Source organism: Protopterus annectens, chromosome 1.part0, assembly GCF_019279795.1.
Source record: "Protopterus annectens isolate FY-2018-M chromosome 1.part0, PAN1.0, whole genome shotgun sequence".
In the NCBI taxonomy this organism is placed as follows: Eukaryota; Metazoa; Chordata; order Ceratodontiformes; family Protopteridae; genus Protopterus; species Protopterus annectens.
In genome coordinates, this window is record NC_056725.1 from 298,147,794 (window position 1) to 298,174,771 (window position 26,978).

Here is a 26,978-nt window from a genome sequence, read left to right on the forward strand (position 1 = left end):
TGTTTATTTACAGTTTGATGTTGTCATGGTGTTTTTTACATTTGGAGTGTAGCTCATGTATCTTTGGTAAAGTTCCTGCATTCTTTTTGTGATATAGAATATTTTTCAGTGCTCATCTCTTGCCTTCATGAAGGGAGTACTGAAACCTTGAAAATAGAATTTGCTTTATGGCTTCCCTTGATCTTTCCCTTTAATTGCTGGTTTGTCTGTTGATATTGAAGATATTGCCTGAATGACTACAGGACGAAATTGGTTGCAGAATATTACATTAAGTCAAGAACAACCTGAAATAAGTATGCATGTTATGACAAAACACAACTCTTTGGGTATATTAATGCAACATTCCCAAAAGTTACATCTAATGATACAGCAATTAAAGACCTTGACTGTGTATTTCCAACAATAGATAGTCCTATGGGGGCTCTGTGACTATGTTGAACCAGTTCTTGACATTAATAATCCCCTTTTTATAAACAAATGTAGCCTATGCAGACTACAGATTCATTAATGTTTGTTGAACTTGTAACTGAACATTATACAGACCAGACACCTATGTTAAGTGACAATGTCAGCATAGCATTTAATCTTTTACAACAATTTATTATTGAACCATCCGCTGATAAAAGTTTTGAGTTTTGAAAATCTACATTTTGATTTGCAGGCTAGCAAGATAAAGAATAAATGAGATTTGGTTAACTAATGATGAAGTAGTGTTCTCTTGGGGAAAAGAAAATACATGGGGGAGCACAGTTTGCAAAATCACTTTATGTCAATATTTCTAATGACCAAGGGAGACAGAAAAGAAAGCGCGTGGAAGTGAAAGGCTCCATTTTACAATGTGGTAAGGTTTCAATGGACTTTTCTTCCAATACTGATAATGGAACCTGAGTCTCTTGAAGCTTAAGTGTTGCAACATACAGAATGCCATTTGTCTAATACATTATATTGCCACAGCCCACTTTCTGTCATCGGTTTAGTAAGCCTTCATTTCTTGTGTGTGCATGTGTACATGTGCTTCTGTACTGAATATTATAATATGCACACATACATATAGACACAGTGCTAACAAAAAGATAGTCAAACTGTTCAAAGAACTGATGAAATATATATGGGGACAAAGGATTTATTTATTAATCTTGCTGATTTTGTGGTTTCTCAAGACAGTACATCATTATTAAATAAAAGGCTTGCATTTGTTCCTTCTACTTTTTATATTTTATATAGACACAGTACTAAATCAAAGCTTCCTGCAAACGTCTGAATTTGAAATATTGGTTTGCTGTTCATAATACTAATGTCTGGGACAATTAAATGGGGTTGAAATTTAAAATTTCAATTTTTAACCCACCTTATCATCTTTTTAAACAAAGTTTTGAAAGACTTCTGTCAAAAATCAGACCTTTATTTTCAGAAATCACAAATGGAATTTGTCAAGGGCAGAAGAAAATGTACTTTTTGAGATCGAACAAAAATATGATATTAACATCACCAATGGTGATAAAGGGGGGATATGTAGTTATATGATACTGAAGCCAGATCACAACTGCATGACAAAAAGAGTTTGATTGAGCATGGGGTGTAGCCTAATGGTTGAGGTGTTTGCCTTACAAAAATAAGGTGCGGGGTTTGAGTCTCACAAGGGATAATTGTCTAGGCTTAAAATGGCTCAGAAGGGCAGTTAGCCTAGTATGAATCTATGAATTTCTATGAAATAGTTATTGATACAACTTTTTTTTCCAGAAAACAAATTGATGATTTTCTTTTAAGCTCTATTACCCAGGGAATTATGTCAATATATGATACAGAGCAGTTAACTATACAGGATCCAGTATTGCAGATAATTAATTTTTTCACTTGAAATATACAAAAATTATGCTGCACCACTTAGAAGACCCAAAGTGTAAGAAAAGGGCTCATTAACTTCCTTGAATTCCATATTAAACACCTTTTGAAATTTATTTCATCCTGACTAAAATATACTGCTGATTTTTTAACTGTATACAGAACAAAGTTATAAAAAATATTTCTGCATGTGCACTTTGGATATTAGATCAGTTTATACAAATATATCCCATGAAGGTTGTTTATATATATTTTTTTTGGAAAAGTAGGCACACATTCTGTTGAATTTGGGGAATTCCTGATAAATAAATTACAACATGTTTTAACTAAAAATGTGTTTTACAATGAGAAAGAGTGTTACCTTCACAGTTGATATAGAAGATTAAGGTTTTGACATGTAATTGCTGTGGTACAAGGTTTGATTCCCCCAGCCCTCATTTGCTTATTGTGTAACCTTCAGCAAGTCACTTAACGATACATTTTACCTTGGTCACTCAAGAAAAGGGACTGACTGTGGGCCCTCCTGATTAACAAATGTGTATTACTGTCTTCAGATCAATACTGTTTCATTGAGGTGTTCTCCTGCCCCAATTTATGCTGGTATATTTGTGGGTTATTTGGAAGAAAATTACATTTTAAACACAAAAAAGAATGTATATTTTAAACATATTATCATATGGGGCAGTTTTTTAAAGTATAGTTGATTGGTATGGGGTGATACTGTGGAGGCTTTGGAAGTATTTCTGGTGTTATTAAATAACAATGAATTTGGTACTGGTTTTATAGCCACACATGATTTTTTTTGCCTGATTTTTTTGGAAGTTAGTATAACAAAGCTCATAGATGATTCATTTTGTACTACCTTATACTGCAAGCTATTTACTAAAAATCATTTGCTAGATGCTTCCAGTTGTCATCCTAAACATGTTATTCAAAATGTTCCCAAATCACAATTTTGAGTGTTTACACAGGACACTGATCAACAGTTTTTGAAGGACACTGAACAGTTAGTAGGTGGATTAATTGTTAAGAGATATAATAGGGACTCGGTATTTGATGCCAAAATTACTGTAGTCATATTCCTTTGGCTCAAACCCTATATTATCAGGATAAATAAAGGTTGGCTCAGGTTAGATTAATTACTATTTTTGATATGAATAGTAATTTGACCCAAGATGTAATTCAAAAATATTTATTTTTAAACGCCGAAAAGCCGAAAGACATTTTATAGAATTGTCACTTATGACATAGACAAACTTACATTTATATAAAAGTAATCAAACTATATTAACAAGTTGACATTTACAAACATTATACATCACTTATGTTGTTCTATACCATGTAATCAAAGCAGTATTACACAAATTGTTCAATTTCTGCCTTCCTTTAATCCTCATGCCTCCTCCAAAACATTTTCTGCATGTATTGTTCCCTTCCTGTTCTTTTATCAATGTTACAATACTCACTGCTTCAAGTATAGTTGGTTTAGGCATTCTTTTCCATTTCCTAGTAATTCTTTTTTTTTGGCAGCCACCTTAATTAAACTTAACAAAGCCTTACTATGTCTAGGCAATTCAGATCTTGTATCCCAACTCAAAAAAAAAAAAATTTCTCAGGAACACTCGCTTGCTCACCCAATATTCCTGGCATAATATTTTGTAGGGAATTTTTAAAGTATGCTAACTCCTTATATTCTGGGAACATATGCTCCCAGGTACCTCTTTCTTCTCCTTATACCTCCAGCATTTGAGATCTACCTGAGGGAAAATTCTTTGGAGTCTGCTTGGGATATAAAAGTATCTATGCAAACACTTCCAGACAAAAATCCTAAACCTTCTAGATTTTGTTGCATATCTGGGTGCCAAATGTCCTTCCATTGTTCCTTGCGGATAGCTTATCCAATCTCTCTTCACAATCTTTTTTTGCCGCCTCTGATTGATTCCTATAGTTATTGTGCAATATTTTATATGCCTCAGTAATTATCCCTTTTTCTAACAGCATCTTCTGTTCTAGAATCAATTAAAAACTCAACCATTGCAGGTCTTTCATTTAGGATTTTGCCTTCACTTTCTCTTTGTCTATACTCTGATATCAATCCTTAATAGGTAAGGCAATCACTAGCCTGTAATCTAAATGCCTTCTTGGCCTCTTCCCATTCTGTTACCCTACCCCCTCTAATTATTTGTTCCCAATACATTTGTTCCTTTGCCAGCTTCCTCCAGTAAATTCCAGCCCTCTCTTAATTATTCTCTGTACTCTTAATTGCAGTCACCCCTATCAGCAATTCAAAAATATTGGTATTTATTGTCAGATGAAATTTTTGTCAACTGATTGTGGGTGAGTTTTGTAGCATGGATAACACAGAGTGAAGACCTTAGGGCAACATTTCTTCAGATAAAAGAGAAAGGCTGATCTTCTTATAGGGTCCTCCAGACCTCCCAACCATCCCGAATTAGTCGTTTTTTACCGAGTTTGGGGGTCCCAATGAAGGGGTGCCACGATTCCCGAGTGGCACCCCTTCATTTCCAATTTTTTAATCTATTTTTTTAAATTCCGCGCTTTCGGAGCTGATGTCATCACGTGCATGATAACGTCAGCTCCATCAGCCTGTCGGAATTAAGCTCTGATGTGCGTGTGCATCATGGAGTTGCCTGTTTGAATACTTGCGGTAAGTTCCTGTTTGAATACTCGCTCGCGTCTGTCTGTTTCGTTTTTCTCTGAGCAGAATTGCAGTAATGTTTCACTAGTATTCATCATTTCTGTTTGAACTTCTGCAGAGAAGTCTAGCAGCAGTTCACCCAGCCGTGTGTCCACAGCATCAAAGAATGAGAAAATCTGCTTTCTCCAGTGGCTCGATTTTCTTAAAGTAAGTGATAAAGAATTTAAAAAAAAATGCACATATGTACACCTAGAAACGGCAACAAAGCAATCAGAATAAATGATTCTGCAGTCTGATGTGCTGTATTCTGCGGCGGATTTCTGCCTGTTAATGTTGTTAAATAGTGGTGCTTTTAGTGATTAGTAGTAGCAGCAGCTGCTAACCTGCTACAGGTTTAACTGGTGCTGGACTGCTTTATATTGTAATTCAGACTTTCACAGAACAAATGTATTGTCGTTAGATCATAGCTTGGGAATACCAACTTATGATCTAATGGCAATAAATTCAGATATCAATTTATTTTTTTTTTATTTTAACATTTGTATTCTGGGGAAGTCTGACAAGTACAGAGTCTATTTTCAGTGGAAGCACAGGGAGAAATGGTCCAGAGACGCATGTTTTTGTAACAAAACTGGAGCACCCACGAATGTAGAATAGTGGTCTCTCCGATCTTGTGCCACTATTAGGTTTTGATTGGACAGACTGGTCTGATTGGTAGACAGCTTTTTTTTTTTTTTTCATTACTGCATTTTCAAGGTAAAATACAAACTTTCCACATTGTTTTTTCATCTTTTCTATTGGTACCATGAAATGGAGTAGTAAAATGTTCATGTCTTGTCTGTAAGATGTTCCCATTTTTCCTCAGATTTCTCATGCATACATGTATGCATGTTGCAGTGGCCAGTATTAAGGCCTTTGTTGTCAGGTATCTTTTTTGCTGTCATTACTGTAAGGAATCCCATTTGTATTAGTAATACACGGCTAGCTGTAGAATACAATATGTGGACCCACGATAAGCAGATTCATTTATATGCTGACAAAATCTAATAAAATGAAATGGGTGGTGTGCAAGCAACAAGTTGATTTTCATTGTAAATTAATATATTCTGGTACCGAGGAGTAGCACTGACTACACATGAGATTAAAAACAGTATTACATTGGTAAATATGACGAGATGCACATATATTGACAGGAATTTCAACACTGGCAACAACCTGTCTACCAATGTAGGAAAATTGTGTTTGGGTCAGTACATTTCATCCTGTGAGACATTACAGATAAGTCTGTACACATTCTAATTTACATGTACGTGTCTACTAGACACTTCTTAAAACTTAAAATGTGGTGTTCCATTCTTATTTGATTAATAAAATCACCTAATAAGAGAGAATGCAAAGGGAATGTGTTATAATTCAGTAAAGCTCCTTTCTGTGATGAGCATTTGGTGTCATCAAATTATCTTGGGGGACATAACATGCAGTCTTCATTGAGTTGTTAGTTGCATTTCTGTTTGAAGCATGTGTGCAGACTATATTGCTCAGTTAACTAACAAAAGTCTTCTAATTTAGTTTCAAACATAGATAGTAATAACCAGGAGAACAAAAGAATGTATATTTATAGTTTATCACAGTCCCAAGCTTTGAAGTAGATTGCTACTATATATGCAAGTAAGCATAGTCTGAGCAAACTCGAAAAGAAGTTAGACATTTACTTGGAGATAGTAAAATACAAACATGGCTTGGTCACTTGGTGACATTTAAGTTTCTCAATGAATTTTTGTCCTAGTCACCATAAGCTTAAGTACTTACTGTGATATTTTGAACATTTGTCAAATGAAATGTAAAAACATTTTGACCCAGCTTCTCCTAGCTGTATCACCTGATCTTCATACAGTAACCCTTTGATTCCTGTCATTGCAACAGTCCAGGATTGGTGCTGGAAATGGGGAAAAAAAAGGTGAGAGCTGAAGTGGTAACATAGGCAATTTTCCTTCAAAGGCAACAGGCCCTTTATTTGTATATGAAACAATGAAATATAAAGTTGTTTGCTAGCAACAACTTCTTCATTAGTTACAGATCTTTTTAATGTGGAATTATTTAGATGACTTTTAATCCTGCAGAAATTGTGCATATTTACTGATACTGGTGGATTGTAAATGTATGAGTAGACTTTTATGATGGAAATGTTTTGAACTGGGCAGTTTTGTTATTATTGGTACATGCATTTCGTTTCATTGCTTACTGGAAAAATGTTCAAAACAATAAATTTAAAACACTAACAATTGTGCTGTATTATGCAAGGAATATAATTTAATACTACCAGGAAGGTGTATTAAAGAACACATACAGTATATGTGTCGTGTTCAAGGGGCCTATGATTTGAAAACAGCCCAAATGTAATTTTTATCCGCCACTGGCCAGATGCATTGTCTTTGAATGTGGGTTTCAATGCTGTTTCAATGAATGTGAGTTTCAAGGGCAGAAAAGTTTTAATGCTAAGTCTGTTTTCATTGTGAGACTGTATTACTTTGTTTAGCAGATGTCTATTAGTGTTTATGCTATAAAATGTAAAATAAAAGTTTTAAATGAAATTCACATAATCATTGTAAAAGTAAAGGAGTAAGCACAGTAGTGTTTAAGGTAAATGGGGTGAAATAGCCAAGTAATGGGACATTGGAATGGCTGCAGGGAGGAGGGCTGTGTATGGGGGGTGCCCATTTGACCATGATTTTGTGAGGGGGAAGGGCAGCAAACTCAGACAGCCCCAGGCGGCACAAACTCTAGCTATGCCACTGATCAGTAGGCCATGGAGAGTGACTTTTGGAGGTCGTAGCAAACTGTAATATTATTTTGCTAAGATTAGAATATTGCCTACCATTAAATGCCCTACGTTTACCACAAAACCCACATACTGCAAGTCACCAAAAACAAAATGCTAAGGTTCATCATCTACTCTCTTTCCAGTGAACATCATTGCTGCACATTTCAAAAGAAAAGATGGTTACTACAGGTTTTGGGGGCCATATTTTTGTTGTGTGTTCTTCAGCTTGTGTTTGAAAATTGGTATCTCACAATTCCATTGGAGTGGGCGGGGCTACATAATTATTTATGTAAATTTTATGTTAATCAGTGTACAGATTTGTACCTCTTTTTCATGGGCCTTTGTCCAGATTTTTGATATTTCCAGGTTGAGAGGTATGGGGTCCTCCCTTTTATTATTAGGGCACACTCCCTGTGAAAATTGTAGCAGTTGCCAATCTGTTTGTAAGACACATTATTTTATCTCAATCAGCACTAATAAAATTTTCCAAATCTGATATTTTATTCCTTGTAAGAGTACTTTGGTAATATACATGGAAGTGTGCCAGTGTTATTCATTTTATGTGCAGCAGACAGAGGGGACTTCATTTGGCTATATAAATGTTTGAATAATGAATGCATAACAAATACTTAGCACTGACCATTTGCAGCACATTTAACCTCATGATCAAATCACACCATCCGTGGGTAAATCCAAAATTACCCACACCCAGTCATGAGTTATTTGCTTAATTACTTTCTTCATCCTTTAAAACTGCTACCTGACACTCCTTTAGCACCTAATTAAATGTATCAACATATAAGACAAATAATATAATGCACAAGATAGACTCCAGCACACAACTAACACTGTTTGCAAAACCTGACAACATACCTTCAGTGTGACATGTTCTAGAACTCTCCGCATTCAAATCTATCACAATACACATCTTCAGTGTGACATATTCTAGACCCATCCGTATTCAAATCTATCACAATACACACCTTCAATATGACATGTTTTAGCCCCCCCCCCCACATTCAAATCTATCTCAATCTGCAGCATATCCGATTACCTATAACAACAGTTGTGCACTCTTGGTGGCCAAAATACATAGTTTACAATATACATCTTACTAGAAAAATGTGTTATGTCACAATAAAATTTACCATTTTAACAATCTAATAAAAAGCCTCAAATAGTCTTATTATTAGTTTATTAGTTGCCATTCTGTTAAAAGTGCAAAACCATAGCAGGTAAATGTCTATCTACATTGGGATTATTAATAACGAAAATCTGTCCATAAGACATTTAAATTCAGGCAGCATCAATAATAAATGGGCACAAATTGAAGCATGACCAGAAATGCACAAACCCAAAGTAATAGTAGTTAGTTAAAGATGGATGAAAGATAACTCTGTGATCTCCACATTCACATCACAAAAATACGTAATTTTTATGGATCAAGGGTGAGATGGTCATGACTTTCATACAGAAAGATATACAGCTGTTCCTCATTCTTATAGGAAACAATAAAGTCACTAGATGTGAGGACCCAAATTGGTTACACACACATGCACACATATCAAGCTAGACGGATATATGTACATTGCCAAAAAGTATGTATTCCTCCACCATCATCTCTAAACTTCATTGAAAAATACTCTAAATAAAATACTGAGCTATGCAGAAAAAAAAGAAAACACAAGCTAAACATACTTGGTGACTTGGAAGAATGTCAATCTGTCCCTCATCTCTGTCTTCACCAGACTCAGACTTAAGAATCAGACTTAAAGAAAGAGTGAAGCAAAAGAAACAACAACAGCAACACACACAACTACCAGACACACTAACTAACAACAAAACTTCAACACACACACCACACTGTGTGTGCTGTTTGTGTGTTCATTGTGTTAGGAAATGCAAGTAAGTTTAGGAAAGATGGCAGAACTATTAGTCCCACTTCCCTCAGGTTGTAAAAATTAAAGTTGTTGAAATATTGACCGTGTAGTAAAGTTTCACATGATGGTACATGAGTGTGCCCCTCCTTCTCCACAAATCTGGCATGGCAATGGCAAAATAGTAGTTAGTTAAACAAAACATTTCAATTGAATTCCTTGTTGAATAGTATTCACTCAGGTGTAATGAACCCTCTTGTTTCTTTCTTTTAACTTGTCAATATACAAGCACATTAGTTACTAACAACCTTTACTGTTAAGGTTTCGTGTGAGTTAGTAAGCTGAACCACTGCGTGAAAGTTGCCATTAGAGCATCTGAGGGCTTCATCAATGTTTTGGAGGCTGTCAGTGGTGGTGTAGTCAATACCATCTAATACATTATTGGCACTTTCAGAGGAAAATATGGTATGGTTGTAGGATGCTATTAACTATGGAGGAAACTGTTGGGTACCATTTCCATGTATACAGAAGGCAATGTTATAACCACTGAAAGATTGTGCTTATAACTTAGTGTATTAGTAATTAACACTACTGCAACTGGAGAGGGTCTAACTAATTAATGTTAAACTTCCATTAAAAGGGCTTCAGTAGTTGACATATACATACGTACACACTATACACTTCTACTCATGTGTGCAGACCTTACTCTGACATGCTTAAATTAAAAAAGAAAACTGCTGCAGAACTGAAAGTAACAGTAAATGAAGAAACAGTGGCATTTTTTTTCATTATGGTATGGGGAATATAATGAGTTACTGAAATTATCTGTCTTCTTCAAGACTGAAGCAATGTAAAGTTTAATAAGCTTAAATGCATGCAAGATATACAGACTGGTACCTGACATGAATAAGTTTTGGGAAATATAGCTACAATGATAGAAGGTCCTAAGAATATAGGCTGTTTTGATATAAGCAGACATTTAAGTAATGGCTTTCCAGTATCATGGAGCTTTGTATTGTGTGAGAGGCACACAGACATTTCATAACGGGAATGTGCATGTGAGAAAGATAAAGATACTTGCACAACTATCAGAAACTATTAACTGCATCAACTTCACAACAGTAACAAAGAGATGCAGGGAAAGTTAACAGCACCTGAGAAAGTAAAATGGCAAATGGTGGAATATTTGAAGAAATTAACTGATATGGTGACTATTTCAGGTTTAATTTCCAGACAGTAACATGCACATTTATGGTAGAAACAGTAGATTTAGGGAAAGGGAGAACATTGAGAGCAATAAGGTTGGGTGAAGCAGCAGATGGGAGGCTTATAACAGCAGAGGATAAAGACTGTAATATAAAAATGATGATAATAGCAGATAAGGTAATGTGCAGGATGTAAACTTTGCAAGGCACGCCTGTGATTTACGCCTTGAAATGTTGCAACAAGTTGTCAATATAAAATGTAAGTACTGTATCTGTTTCAGAATGATGTTCGCTAGATACAATGTCATGCTTCTGCAATCTTTGTAAATATTATATATTAGTCTTTAAAATTACATTTTAGTAGACCTCAGCTAATACCCAAGTTTAAATGCTCTTCACTTGATAGATATGGCAATGCATGAGACTGCACTATGAATTTGTAGGTAAAATGGTATTTACTGTTATGCACTTGCAGTGTATTAGATCTTTTGGCAATAATGGAGAACACTGGACTGCACAAGTGGTTTTGTGTAGCTGTCAGAATGTCACGGCAGCTGCTTACTGTTTAGGAGATGCTGCATATCATCTCGGCCACAGCTCTCAACCTCTTTCCTCAATAAACAGGGGCTAAGCTAAAAATAAATGGGTAGAAAACACATTACTGTTACTCATACCTGTCAAATGTAGCTCATTATGAGGAATGTTCCTCATTTTGAGTCTTAAAAGTCCATGTTCCTACTGTTCCACATTTGAAGGGCATGTTATGCATTGTGTTAATATTTTTTCTAATTAATCTCATGGACAACTGAGACATGTTCAGCAATAACGAAAAGCTTTTTACTTTTATCATCTTTAATGGCAGTACCAGTTTCTGCTGATAATGGCGAACAATGGACTTTGCGTAACCATGTCACATGGTACTCTGTTTTTGAATTTATGTGCGGTCCAGTGTTCTCCATTATCGTCAATATTTTTTCTTAGAACCTCATCTGTAAATGGTTACGGTGACATCACACTGATGTAAGTGCAGGACTTTAAGCCATATAAACTCCATGTATCCTATTTTTATGAACCCAAGCATATCCCATCACCCATATAATAGTGCAAGTTGGATTTAAACTCATGTACTATATCAGCATTTTTCATATAGCTAGCTATTGTATTCCATTTTGGTGCTATTCTTACACTGCACAATTCCACCCTTTTTACTGACTGAGGGTTAATCTCTTGCTGTCTAAATGATGTGTCTGTTAAGGCTGCATTGTACAGTCCAAAGCAGTAATACAGGAAATCTTTGTGAAAAGCTGTTAAGGCCATAATCAAGTCCTCTCATAACCTTCAGTAGTCTAAGTTGTAGAGACTTAGTACATGTAGTCTTTGTCTGAATGTTCTTTCATGCTGAGTATCCTTTTGGGTAACCATTTGATAATCTGAGACTGGTTATTTTGAGTCCCAGAAGATTAAGACAGAGTGATCAAAACGCACATTTCCACATACTAAGTATGCTTCTCAGAATAGTCCCTTTTCTCTGAAGTATGTATAGATCTTGGAGTTGATGTATACATATGTTTTAGGTGTACAGAGAGGTTGCCTTCTACACAGGAGTGTGCCCCTTTGCAAAAAACAACTTTAAAGGAAAATAGCTATTTTGACATTCACTGGTCTCTCTATTTTTGGACTATTTTTCTCATAATTCCAGGACTCACACTTACAAGTCTCAACATTACACTATGGAGCCATCATTTTGGTCATCTGCCTTTGAATTCCTTCTAAATTGTTACTCATGTTCTTTGATTATGGATATACTTTATTTCTAAATGTCATGATGGGCTGTTGCAAAGTGGTATGCAAGGAATTATGAGATGGATCCATTCATTCGTCCCTTAGGGCAAGACCCTCTGACCCATTAATTCCCTTATGGAGGCAAGAGATGGGTCTTAGACAACAGGTCAGTCTGTGGATCCTGTATAGTGCCTTAACCCCACACCCTCGGTAGCCTGCAAACTCCACTATAGTGCATTAGGAGTTATATATCTGCTTCCACGCATGTATGACCTTCCAACCAAACAGCACACTACTTGTAGACCCCTGTGGCTCTTGAATCTGCGGTGATACTCCTGCACTGCCACAGGTGTCACCAACACAACAATACAAGTTACCTCCTTCCTTCAGGATGGGTGAGCCCTGTCACTACACAGCCAGTGCCGCTGTCAAGCATGTGTTATCCAGGGATCAATTAAGACAGTTATCTGTCTATGCCATAGGTTCATAGGTGTGTTCAAGGCTAATGGCCCTGGGGTCTTTACAAGCCTAGCCATAGGATTACCCTGGCATAGTGCCACCCAACTTTAGTTCCTAGTGCCTCTGTCGAGTAGAGCCACTGGAGTTATCCTGGGGTGAATTTTCTGTTTCCCATCCACTCATCAAGATTTCTCTTGAAGAGGGTCAGCGAGGTACTCTGCTTGACATGTATGGGAAGTCTATTCCATAGCATGTCTGGGTTATGAACCTGTCCCTCCAGCATGTTCTGTTAATAGTGGCAATGAGGTTGAGGTCTCTGGAAAGTGTGGTGTGGAAGGACAGGGATTTCTTTAGATGTAACATTTCTAATAGAGCTGGGTCAGACATGGCTTTGTAAGTCAAGCAGAGTTTGCCTCTAAGTAGGCGATATGAGACAGAGAATAGTTGGAGTTTTTTGAGTCTGTCCATATAGGACAAGTGTTTAAGGCCTAGGAGCCTCTTTGTGAGGTACTTTTGCAGACTCTCCAGTAGTTGCAGGTGTCTAGTGTGGTACATGCCAAGTGGAGCATTGTACTCGAAGACTGGCCTAATGAGGGAAGAGTAGAGGGAGACAATGACCTCTTTCTTCCTGGATGCAAAACCCTTAGTAATGAGATGTGCCACATAGAATGACTTTCTGACTACAGTGGCAATGTGGTGATCAAAAGAGAGGTTGCTGTCAACCTGTGTTCCCAGATCTCTTATAATGTCTTCTGTGTTCAGTGGACTACCATCAATGTGGTAATTCATGGGAACTGGGTATTTCCCAAAGGGGATAACAACACATTTTTTGGCATTGAGCTTAAGGCCATGGTTCTGACACCAGTGGTTGGTCACCATGAGGCCCTTCTGTAGGATGTCAACAACACTTGGGGAGTTAATAATAGCTCCCAACTCATGAAGCTGGGTTATCATCTTGTCTTTACCACATCTTATCATGGTGTTTAAGCTAACCACAACATTTTATTCTGCCCATGTTTTTACTTTATCAGTCTGTAGCTGCATATCTATATGGTGAAGGTTGTATATAGGTTCATAGGTAGGTACTAGGCTATCTGCCCAAAGGCATTTATAAGCCTAGCCAGAATGTGTTGGCTTTCACCGCCCCCTTAGATTAGTTTTCTGTGCCTCTGTCCAGCAGAACCCACTCATCAAGGTTTCTTTTGAAGAGTGTTAGTGAGGAGCTCTGCCTAATATAGATTGGGATCTTGTTCCAAAGCATGGGAAGTCTCTGGAACAGGAATCTATGCCTCCAGCATGTCCTATTTATAGTTGTGGTGTAGATTCCTAGAGCGTGTGGCTCAAGAGGATAAGGTTTTCTTTAGGTGGAGCATGTCCATCAATTCTGGGTTTAACATGGCCTTGTATGTCAGGCAGAGATCACCTCTGAGTAGATGGTATGCAACCGAGTAGAGCTGGAGGCTTCAGTCGAGCTGTATAGGGCATCTGTTTGAGGCCAGTGATCCTCTTGGTGAGGTAATTCTGTGGTCTTTCCAGCTGTTGCAGGTGTCTTGTAAGGTACATCTCAAATGGGGCATTTTACTCTATGATGGGTCTGATGAGTGATGAGTAGAGGGGCACAATGACCTCTTTTGATCCAGATGTGAACCCTTTTGTGATTAGGTGGGCCATGTAGAAGGATTTTCTAACCACTTTGGCAATGTGATTATCAAAGGTGAGATTACTATCTACTTGGGTCCCCAGATCCCTTATTACGTCTTCTGTATTTAGCGGACTACTGGAGAGTTAATTATAGCTCCTAGTTTGCAGGCATCTGCGAACTTGGTCAGCCATAGTCTTCCTGTGCTTGCCTGTACCTCTGAGAAGTATATGCCGAACAGGAGGGGTCCTAGGACTGAGCCCTGGGGAACGCCACTTGTAACCAGTTTAGAGTCGGACCTAGCTCCCACAACTCACCATGTGGGTTCTGTCCGTGAGCCAGTTGGCAACCCATCTTCTGATGTAGGGGTTTATGTTCAGGCTGGTGAGCTTGTCTATAATACCAGAATGGGGAAAGGTCTTAGCGAGGTCTAGGTAGGCTGTGTGTACCACCTTTACCTCGTCTATAGCTTTAGTAACTGTCTCAAAGAAGTCCACCAGGTTTAGGAGGCATGATCTGCCCTTAACAAAGCCAAACTGGGTAGGGTCCAGTGTTTGGAGGTTCCCAATGTCTCTGTTAATGAGTTTCATGATGATGCGCTCCATAGCCTTGCAGGCCAAGCTAGTCAGGCTTATAGGGCGACAGTTCCCAGGATCTGTTGTGGCTCCACCTTTGTGGAGTGGAATAACCATTGCTGTGTGCCACTCTATGGGCACGTAGCCTGTGGAGAGGCTGAGTTTAAACAGTGTGTTTAGGTGAGGGGTTAGTTCATCTTTGAGCTTGTGTAGGACGCAGCCTGGGACACCGTCCGGTCCCATTGTTGCTGTGTTTTTGGCTTTGGAGAGGGCTGTTTTAACCTGAATGTCTGTGATTTCAGGGACTCTACATTCTTCTGGTATGGTTATGGGCCCTTTTGGGGTGAGAGGGGGGTGAGGTTTGCGCTGAACTTGTCTGCCAGGATGTTGGCAATATCAGTCAGTTCAGTGTACTTTGTGCCATTCTGCACTAACTTCAAGCAGATCTGAGCATTGCCACTTAGATTCTTGACATAGCTAAAGAATGCCTTGTGGTTATGTTTGGAGTCCTTGGCAATTTGTCTTTCAAAGCTAGCCTTGGATGATTTTATGAGGGATCGTAGTTTCTTGCTGATACTGATCAGGGATGTCTTCCCTTCTTGGTATTTTACTCTTTTCTGTACTAGTTTCCTCCTTCTATTGTATAGCTTGTTTATGGCAGGGGTCTACCAGGCTGGTTTCCTTTACTTGGAGGGAGTGAGTCTTTGTTTTGCTTGGGATGGCACGATCCATGCATTCTTGTAGGTGCCCGTAGAATACATTAGTAAAGGATTTTGCAGCTTGGACAGCATTATCCTTCAGCATGGGGGCTTTGAAACTTTCCACCTCAGTCTTAAGTAACGTGAAGTTTGCTTTTGAAAAGTTTTTCACAGTGGTTTTCTTGTCCGAGGGTGGGGGCGGAATGTGGATTTCCAAAGTGATTTGTTTATGGTCAGATCTAACCAGCAAGGTTAAATGAACTCCGGTGTGGAATACCGGTCGCCCATGTTATGATGCTAAATGCTAGTTTAAATATCTTCTGCATACTTAACACTCCATCACATTTCAGATACTGGTGTATGACTTATATAGATGGAAAATATTAAGGGTCCCAACACTACACGCTAGAAAATGCTGTTCTTTGAAGGGTAACGTACTTGTGTCACCATTAAGTTTAATTCAAGTCAACCATTCTCTTATCCAGTTATGTTCCCATTCTTATCATGTGTTCTACTTGTATCTGATGAATGACACTATGAAGAATTTGACAAAAATCAGTGAACAGGACATCCATCTGTATTCTCTTATCCATCATCTGTCTCTTATTTATACCAGTTGTAACTGTCCAGGTCATCAAACTAAAGTAAATAAAAATAAGTAAATTAATGGACAAAGACTGTGCATTTAACAAAAAGGGGAACCACAGAGAAGTGTGTAAACCAGTTATGAACAGACAAAATATAGAGAGACTAGAACATGAATGCTGTAGAACAGATGACATATCAAATGTGGCTTATAAAGTGCTATCAGATTTTTTTGCAAAGGTCTTACATGAGGTATTTCAAACGTCACTAGCAGGCTATTAGATGGAGAGGTTTATGGAAACTTGTCTGATTTACATATCAAACACTGAGAGGTAGAGACACATGATAAATGGATACCATTAAGCTTCATAAAAAGGGATTACAATATTTTAGCTAAGGGACTTTGGAGGTATTACAAAGCAATTAAACATGAAGGGAGCTAACACAATAAAGACAGAAAAAATGTATTTATTTTATTAAGGATGTTAACTGAATGAATGGCTAAAGGGCTGTGCAACAGAGACCAAGCAAGTATAGAATTACAGTAGGTCAACAGAATGTGTTTAATAATGCCATATATAATGAACAGTTGCAGAAACTGACAGATGTTGGAAGTAGAAACATGATTACTGAGGCATACACAAAGACATATATTGAGGCTTGTATAGAAATAGGGTAAAAAGATTTTTAGACTCCTAAGTGTATATCGAAGATCTGCCCAATTAATCATATAGTATGTACAGTTTATTTTGATACGTCATTCAAAGGAACTACAGCTAACACAGTGTGGACTGCATGTATGAAGACTGTGAATTAACTTGAGCAAAAATATTACCCTTTACATGAGGTGTAGCATAAGCAGTGACAGACCATTGGTTAGTGACAGATGTGGAAAAACACAAGAAAGTTTTAGCAGAATTGCATGCTGTAGTGAGTATAAGAGTGCAATATATTTTAAAGGCTTAAGACTACAACAGTGAAAATGAAATATATGTGTATGTGTGTGCATATATATATATATTTTTTCTGTTATTTTTAGGGGGTAACATTTAGTATACAGATTAGGAAAGTGACAAGATGGATCAAAACAGCATCAAAAATTTAAAAATGTGATTGCTCCTACCCAAAACATAAACATGGATCTATTTCTTTTTAAATTGATGAAGTAACATGGTCAAGACCATATGATCGACAATTTAAAATGTCAAAAAAAACAACTACAGAAAACTAACAGTGTTATTTCATGGGGTGAGGGAAGCCCCTCTGCACCCTCTACCAATTTTATATATAGCTATATATATATATATATATATATATATATATATATATATATATATATATACACACTAACTATGAGATTGCACTAGAAAAGGGCACATTCCCCAATCTCCACTATACTGCAATTCACATGCAAAGCTGTTTTGTTTTCTGTAGTTGCTTTTTTTTGACATTTTAAATTGTCGATCATATGGCCTCAACGATTTAAACATTTGATGAAGTGCAATAGATCCACACACACACACACACACACACACACACACACACACACACACACACACACACACACACACACACACACACACACACACACACATAAAATAGCAAATCAAACAATTAAAATTAAATCTTTATATCTAAGAATAAAATGTGTTGGATGGAATGGTCAATCTTATTACTTTCTTAAACTGGATACATAATGGGCATGTGGAAATACGTACATGCACAAAAAAGTAAACATAGATGCAAGTAGACTTGGTAGATCCAGTGAATACATTTAAATGGGACAGGTGACCCATTACACATAATAAATAAGTGAATAACAGTTGAAGATTATAAATATGTGACGTCAAAAGTACATAAGAAAGAAATAACCGACAAAGCAATGGTATTGACATATTACTTAATAAAATGTATCCAGTAAAATTCAATGCAGCTGTTAGTAAAGTGTACATCAAAGGGAAAAATGTGCAAAAATTAAACTAATGGGTGTTAACAATACCTGGAAAAAGGATGAGGCCAATATTGCACATTTATTCTAGATTTGTCTTTATGAAAATACTTTAAGGGATTGTTTGTTAGACAAATAAAACTGATGTATATTTTTACAAAATTGACATGATGCTGTATGTTTGCACAATGTGTTGCTTAACAACACAATTGCTTGTTTTTGATTTTTTTTAGTTTTAATGAAATACTCTATCACAACATGCTGATTATTGAGTCGGATTATTGCTGACACCATTTCAGAAACATCATTAGGAAACACAATGCTCCAGAAGTTAAATCAGAAATGCAAAAATGGGAAAATATTTTCTGTGTTTACATAATCAAGTTTGTATATGCGTTACATTTTTCTTCTTTGTATAAATTCCATCCTTCTAATATCAGGACTATTTATTTGTTGTATTTATTCTCTTGGTGTTATACTTTTATACTGAAATAAAGTGTAATTTTCAAAAAATGATAGGCATAATCAGGGAACAAGAGCGCATTTATTTAAGAAAACAGCCTTGCAGCGGTAAACATCTGCGTGGCAGCTCCAGAATCGGGGGTTTAATCCTGATCTCTTTTCAGTGTCTGTTTGAAATCTGCGTATTTTTTTCTTGTGTCTTTATGGATCAGTATTCCAGTTTTCTTCCAAAAACATGATGGTTAATTTGCTGCACTAAATTGTCTCCATCTAGTTAGCAAAATAGATGTAGATACAGAGAATTGTACGTGTTCTTGCACCTTTGTAGCCCTTTTGTGTCTGAAATAAAGATGGAATTGTAACACAGCTACATGTTTCTCTTTGAAAATGATATTCAAGTATTCAAGAAAGTTTTGGAAATCTCTAGAAAGCCAGTGGGGATACATAAAAGAGCCAATACTAGGACATACTGAGGGATACAACACTTTTAGAAGCTGAAGTACCTGTGCGCAAGCTAAAACCCCAGCAAGGCACTTTGACTCCAGTTTGCATCCAGGAAGCAGTGTAGCACATTTATTTAATGTACTTAAAGCTGTCTAACCATTAAAATCAATCTTGAGTGGTTCCTGTCATTTTTTTTCTGTATTTTGCTGCATTTACTGTAAATCTGAAGTTACAGCTATTAACTGAAGATGTTTTACTGTTTGCATTGCATTTTAAGTGGGTTTTGTGGTGTGTCTAGCAATTTTAATCAGTTTTGAGTGGGTTCTTTCATTTTTCTGCATTTTACTGTTTTTTTCTGTGAATTTGAAGGTGCAACTATTAATTTAATTGGTCTTAGTGTTTGCATTGTTTTTAAGGTGGTTTCTATGCTGTTAAATGGATTAATGAGTGCTGATGTATTTAATTGCTGTGCTTTTAGCCACTTTTCAGACTTAGGACAGACAGTTCTGACCAACTGTGTGAGTTAGCTGTAGCTTGGGGTTATTAAACCTGGTGAGAGTGAAGTGATTTTTGTAGTTCTGGGAAGATAAGCACTGTTGGCTAGAGCTTTCATTTTCACTGTTATTTCACAATAAAACACCTATTCAAATCATAGCGAGCTACAGACCCCCAACCATGACTCAAGGCGCCCACTCCACCTATCTCAACTTACTTGAATTCATCAAGATTCAACCCTCTACCCTGATCCTGGGTGATTTTAACTACCCAACCAAAGAGTGGAAGACCTATTCTAGCCTAAACACGAACGTTCTGAGATTCCTTGACTTCATCAATGCCAATGCATTAGATCAGCTGGGCGACACCCCTACTAGAGGTGAAAATATCCTGGACCTGGTCCTAACCAACATGAGTAGCCACTGTAGCACCCCTACAGTGTCATCCTCCTTGGTAAGATCCACATCTCCCCTGACCCCCCTCATCCTGACAGAGTTAAACAAAAAAAAACTTTTCCAAAGCTGGCTGCAATCTCATCAGAGCAGGTATAAGCAGCTTCATAGCCACTGTCCCTTCAGCTGGAACTAGCACTAATGTCCAAGCCTACACCAAAAAACTATATGAGCACCTACATAGCTGTATGGACTCAGCAATACCTGACAGGATCAAGTCATCTTCCTCAAAGAAGAGTAAACCTGTCTGGTGGACAGCAGTAATAAACAAACTTTATAATAAAAGGAAATAAATTGCTGTCCAGGCTCAAGAAGAGCAGGTGCCAAGTTGGAAGTAATCTCCCTTTGTCTCAACAAGCAAATAAGGTCACTGGTGAAATCCTCTAAGACTAACTTTGAGTCCAAATTGACCACATCCACTAAAGACAATCAAAAAGCCTTCTTCACATATGTGCACAATCTCAAAGGTGATACCCAGATCTGCTCTGAACTGGTGGTCAGTAACACCACATACACAAATGCCATAGATATAGTCAACCTGTTGGCAGACATGTTCAGTGAATATTTCACCTCCCCTGCCCCCCATCAGTAAACCATGACATACCCAGCACCTGCCTTTTCCCCTCATCACCAGGGAGCAGATCTTTAATGCCCTCTCAAAGGCAAAAAAATACAGTCTCCATGGGACCCGATAACATCCCTGGCTGTATCCTATATGAACTCAGGCATGATCTCTCAGCTCCATTAGGCACTCTTTTCAACAAAAGCCTGAGCACTGGCTTCATCCCAGCTGAATGGAGGATAGCCACCTTCATCCCTCTACATAAAGGTGGAGCGTCCACTGACCTAGGCAATTATAGACCCATCAGCCTAACTAGCCTGATCTGCAAGGCCATGGAATGCATTATAATGAACCTTATAAACAAGGACATTGGGAACCTCCAAATGCTTAACCCCACCCAGTTTAGTTTTGTCAAAGGGAGATCATGACTGTTAAACTTGGTCGACTTCTTCGAAACAGTAACCAAAGCCATGGACGTGGGGAAGACGGTGCACATGGCCTACCTTGACCTAGCCAAAGCCTTCAAAATTATTCCGCACTCAGGCATAATAGATAAACTCTCCCATCTAGGCATCAACCCATACATTACTAGGTGGGTAGCTAACTGGCTCACTGATAGAACCCACTCAGTCAAAATAGGGGAAGTCACCTCTAGTAGTAGACCCTTAATGAGTGGTATACCCTAAGGATCGGTCTTGGGGCCTCTACTGTTTGGGATATACTTTTCTGAGATGCAAGCAAAAACCAGTGGTCTGTGACTGACCAAGTTTGCAGATGACTGAAAGATGGGTGCTGTCTTAAATTCCCCTAGTGATGTGAACATCCTCCAAGAGGGCCTTACCCAAACTAATGACTGGTGCCAGAAGCATGGCCTCAAACTGAATGCCAAGAAATGCATCATTATCCTCTTTGGGAAAAATGGCATCCCTACTTATTATCACATTTATAACAATGTACTAAGCATGCAATCAGTCGTAAGGGACTTGGGCACCCAGGTTGATAGTAACCTGACTTTTGGCCACGATGTTGCCTCCATTGTATGGAAGGCTTTCTACATGGCCCACCTCATAAATAAGGGTATTTCATCCAGGAACAAGGAGGTCATAACATCTCTGTACTCCTCCCTTATCAGACCCATTATTGAGTACAATGCCTCCTTTGGTATGCACCTTGCAAAGCATATGCAGCAGCTGGAGAGACCACAGAGGATCCTGACCAGGAAAATCCAGGGTCTCAAACACCTATCCTATACAGATAGGCTAAAGGCCCTGTCTCTCTACTCAGCCCCATACAGACTACTCACAGGTGACCTGTGTCTGGCATGCAAGGCCGTCTCAGATCCAGCCTTGATGGAGTTGCTGAATATCCATAAGTCAAACTCCACTCACGCAACCCACATGCAAGCCCTTAACCTGGTCTTTGACATTAATAGAACTTGTTGGTGGGATAGATTTGTGTTCCAAAGACTCCCCCATCTGTGGAATAGACTCCCTCTCCATGCCAAGCAGAGTACCTCTCTAGTCCTCTTTAAGAGGAACCTGGATGACTGGATGGGAAACATAAAATACACCCCTGGGATCCCACCTGTGTCCCTGCTGGACAGGGGAAACAGTTGCTGACTTTGAGGGAACATGGGTGAAATTCTTGGCTAGATTTGTAAGGGCCTCCAGGCCAATAGCCTAGTATCATCCTATGAATGAGCAGTCAGCCATTGCTGTCTTTCTCTAAGACTCTTGGAAGCTGAAGCTCCCTGTACACAAGCTAATTGCAAACAAGGTATTTTGCCTCCAGTCTGCATCTGGAGGTATGGAAGTGCATTTATACAACTGCACTTTAAGCTGCCTAAACATTTAAGTCAGTTTTTGATTGCTTTCTGTCATTTTTCTGTATTTTACTGTGTTTTCTCTCAGTCTAAAGTTAGCTATTAATTGAAGGCCTTTCACTGTTTGCACTGCTTTTTATATGTGGGTTTTGTGCTGTGCCTAGGTATTTAAATCAGATTTGATGTGGTTGTCTCATTTTTTCTGCATTTTACTCTGAATTAGAAGTTATAGGTGTTAATTGAATTAATTTTACTGTTTGCATTGTTTTCTTTTTCTTTGTTGTTATGTAGATTAAATCAGTGCTGCTGCATTAAATCACTGTGCTTTTAGTCAGTTTTCAAATTTAGGACAAACAGCTAGTTTTAGCCAAATGTGTGAGTTATCTAGAAGTTGTCGTTATTAAACCTTGTAAGTGTGGGGTGATTTCTGCATTTCTGGGAAGATAAACACAATTGGCTAGGGTTTTCAATTTCCTGTTATTTATATTGTATGAGCAGTCACTTGTTGGAAGTTGAAGATCTTGTGCACATGTTAAAAACTAAACAAAGCATTTTGACTCCATTTTGCATTCAGGAAGCATGGAATTAGCTAAGTGATCCATTTTGTGACTAGATTAAACCAGGTTAGATTACTTTAAAGCCAAGAACAACAGGTTACATTATATTTTATTTATTTTATTTTATTTATTTTACATTTGTTGACCAGGCTAGTCCAACTGGATACAAGTCCATTTTCAGTAGAGGCCTGGGGAGATAAGCTTCACTATAATCTACATAAATACGAGACAAACAAAAAGTACAAAACAACAGAAAAAAAACAATCCAAAATACATAAACTTGAAAATATCCATCAACAAGTTGATTTATACAGTAACTTAATTCTACTATGGATGAGTACAAATGTTTAGCAAGGCAAAAATACAGTAATGTTTACCATGAGAAAAGTCATTAGATAATTCACAAAGAGAGGAGTGAGAGGATTAATTTACTAAATTCAGCAAGGTGGGTGAGTGGAGGGGAGATGTAGAAAAAGGTAATATTGGGGGGGGCTGGTTAGTCTGGGTTAGTACATGGACATAGCCATTGTCATTTTAGTTGAATTTTTAGTTGTTTTTTAAAGAGTGGTAATGATGAAAGAGATGTCAGTTTACTGGGAAGCTTGTTCCAAGTCTTCCCCGCTGAGTTTGAGAAAAGAGTTACCTGCCTTATTGTGGGATTTCTGAATGGTTACCAGTAGTTTATCTGCAGATCGAAGGGTAGATAGGTTTGTGTAGGGGGAGATGAGGTTTTTGAGAATAGGAGTTTTATTAGGCTGGTATAGAATATTATGGGTAATGGAGAGTTGTTGAAATTCAATTTGGTTATTAAGTTCTAGCCAACCTAGAAGTTTGAGATTTAGACAGTGATGAGTTCTAAATGGGGAACCTGTAGCAAACCTGGCAATATTGTTATAAGAAGTGATCAATTTGTTTAGGTTGCTTTTGGAAAGATTAGTAAAACTAGGTGAGGCATAGAGGAGGGTGGAGGTCAGATGGGTCTGGGCAATAGTAGCTCTAGCATCTGGGGTGAGAAAGGGTTTTATCCTATACAAGGATCCAAGTTTTCTGTTTACAGTTTTAATTGTAGAATTAATATGTGAATCAAAGTTGAGGTTATTATCAATTATTACACCTAAGAGTTTGGTAGTTGGGTCAGGAGCTATGATTGTGCCATCGATGGATGTAATAGAGAAATGAATCAGGGTGGATTTTATAGTAGGAGTGAAGAGTAGTAGTTTGGTTTTTTTGGCGTTTAGGAGTAGACAACGTTGTTGGAACCAGTTGACTATAGACTGGTTGATATATATATGTGTGTGTGTGTGTGCTTAATATTGAGTGCACTGATACTGCTTGTAGTGTTTTGTTACTAAATTAGTGTGTTTTGCTATAATTAGCTTACTGGTTCCTTATGGGAACAGAAGGTGGCTTCCAGACCAGTTGTGTGTGTTACTGGCTACAAAGGCAATATTCAAGTGCCATGCCATTTATTGGTACGCTCTTGAGCTTTTTGTTGTTTATTTACTGTGTTATAAATAAGGTGATTTTGTGATACTGTGTTATAAATAAGGTGATTTAGATGATGGCTTTGTACTTCCCAACCCTCTCTGTAGCTAGCCTGGTTGAAATGGGCATCCTTAAACAAAATAGCAATTGCCTAATGTTTACTGACAACCTCCTGTTACTTAAATCAATAGATACAGTGTGTGAGCATACCTTTCAATCTGCAGACACTGAACATAGGTATAAAGGTCGTTGAAAAACAGGTACGCCCAGAAAAAAAAAAATCTGGACAACTAATTTGCATAAAATTTGAATACCAAATATCACATAACTCTTCCCACTTCCAGTAGGCATTTGAAATACTACCCAAAAACACACTTAAAAAGTGAGAGACAAAATGATGGAAAAATGTAAGCATATTATCAGAAACAGTGTAAAATCTATAGACTTTTATGAATTGCATTGCAAAGCCCTACCACACTAGGTCATTTATTTTTATATTTGAAGAAGGGAGATGTAAGATATAGGTCCTCTTTCTTTAAATTATTGGTGCCCCTAGTATGTTGGTCATGTGTGTTTTTCTATGTATTATACAGCTTCAAAAATCGCATGTGATGAGGGGCATTCAGAAAATTGTGTGAAGAGGTAAATTAAACCTGAAAATAGGGACATACCTCCAAAAATAGGTACATCATGTGCAGAAGTAAATCAGACCAAAAATAGGTATGTTCTTCCAAAACAGGGACAGTTGAGAGGTTTGGGTGTAAGAGATGTAGTTATACAATATTACTGGAGAGAAAGCTCTCTCACAAAGCCACAACATGCAACAAGCCAGTTGTCAGGACTATGCCACACAGCAATAAACAAAGCACACACAGCTAAGACCAAACACACAGATCCACATATGCTGTGGCTCTTAAAAGTAACCTACATAGACCACAAAGGCATCTTAAATATAGCATAAGAAGCAATTACCCTCACCAACCTCACAAACACACATCACAGGCAGCATGTAGCATGAAACACACATCTAAGAGTAACACTGACAACCATGAAACATACATTTAAGAGTCACACTGACAACCATGAAACATGCATCTAAGAGTCACACTGACTGAGTTCAAAAGCCCATAAGGGAGGCATCCATACAATTCAATAGCCTTATCATAGGTGACTCCATAGTGAGATACACCTATGCAGCACTCATTTGGCTGTGCTAAGAGAGGGTCACAGTCATTAGGATTTCAGGAGCTGTAGCAAAAAGAACCCTTTGATTGAAAAGGAAAATAAATGTATGTATTACTGATATTGTTAGCTATGGTTCTTATAAACATTATTGTTATTGCTACATCTGTTATTTTTAATGCCATTGAGTATTGCATGCACAGTGTCATTGCTATTGTATCTGGATTGCCTTTATTAATTCTGCCTTCATATATTGCTGAGTATTAATCTTGCTATTTTGGAATATTATGTAATGGTATGTAACAAAAGTACTGAAAATAAAAGGCATGAAACCATGCCATTTATAAGATTTGAGTCCCTGCTTCAGGAAGAGACATGCAATTAATGTTTGTTTTTTCTAGTAGACAGGCCCATGAATTGTTCAGAAAAAAGCATGCAACTTAAGACTGAAACACAGACCCCCCATTTCAATTCTAGACCATTATTGTAAAATCTGTATGCCTATAATGGCTAAAATAATGACAAGAGTACTGCCAAAATTGATATGGATAAATGTAGTTTTTTGGAGGGGAGACAAACATTTGACAGCATTAATAGAATAAAGATGATCCAGAGGGAAACAGAATATAAGAAAATGCCACTGTTGTCAGTGAGTCTGGATGCAGAGTAAGCTGGTATTATACGAGTAGGGCAATGGAAGCATTTGCATTCCTTGATAAAATTATAAGGTTGATTAGGAGGAAATATGAGGGGTTAGAAGTGAAAATTAAAAAGGGTGGGTTCCTCTCTGATAAATTCTGTTTGAGCAGAGAAACAAGGCAGGGATGCTGTCTTCCCCTTTTGTTATTTGCATTATATTTAGAAGCACTGGCAAAGAAAATAAGGGACTCAGAAATTCAGCAATCTAATTGGTATGGTAGTCAAGAAAAGCTGGCTTTATTTGCAGATATTATTCTATACCTGATAAAACCTGATAGATGACTCCTCCTTTTGAATTTCCCACTAGTCTATGACTTTAATTAGACATTTGTTCACTGTTTTGTGTTTAAATCCTGAACAGATTATTAGATTCTTAGAATTTCACTATACTTTATTAAGTAGTGCTGTAAGATTCTTCCCAGATGCTCACACAATCATGTATACTTGAAGAGCGACCCTCTTAGCCAAGTACTACTGCTTCTTTAAAACTGTACTGACTAGTGGTGGATTTAACTGATTTCACTTCTACTGATCTTCTCAGAAGTGCTAGTTGATCTGCATTTACTTAAATGATTGTAGTGACAGGGAAATATGTGTTTACTATGTTAATTTAACATTTTGTTGTGCCATCTGAATTTGATTACAGTGATAGGAGGATATGCTCATAATGTTATAAATGTTATAAAGAACACTACTATGCCGCTGTTTGTTGTGAAAATGGGAACAGG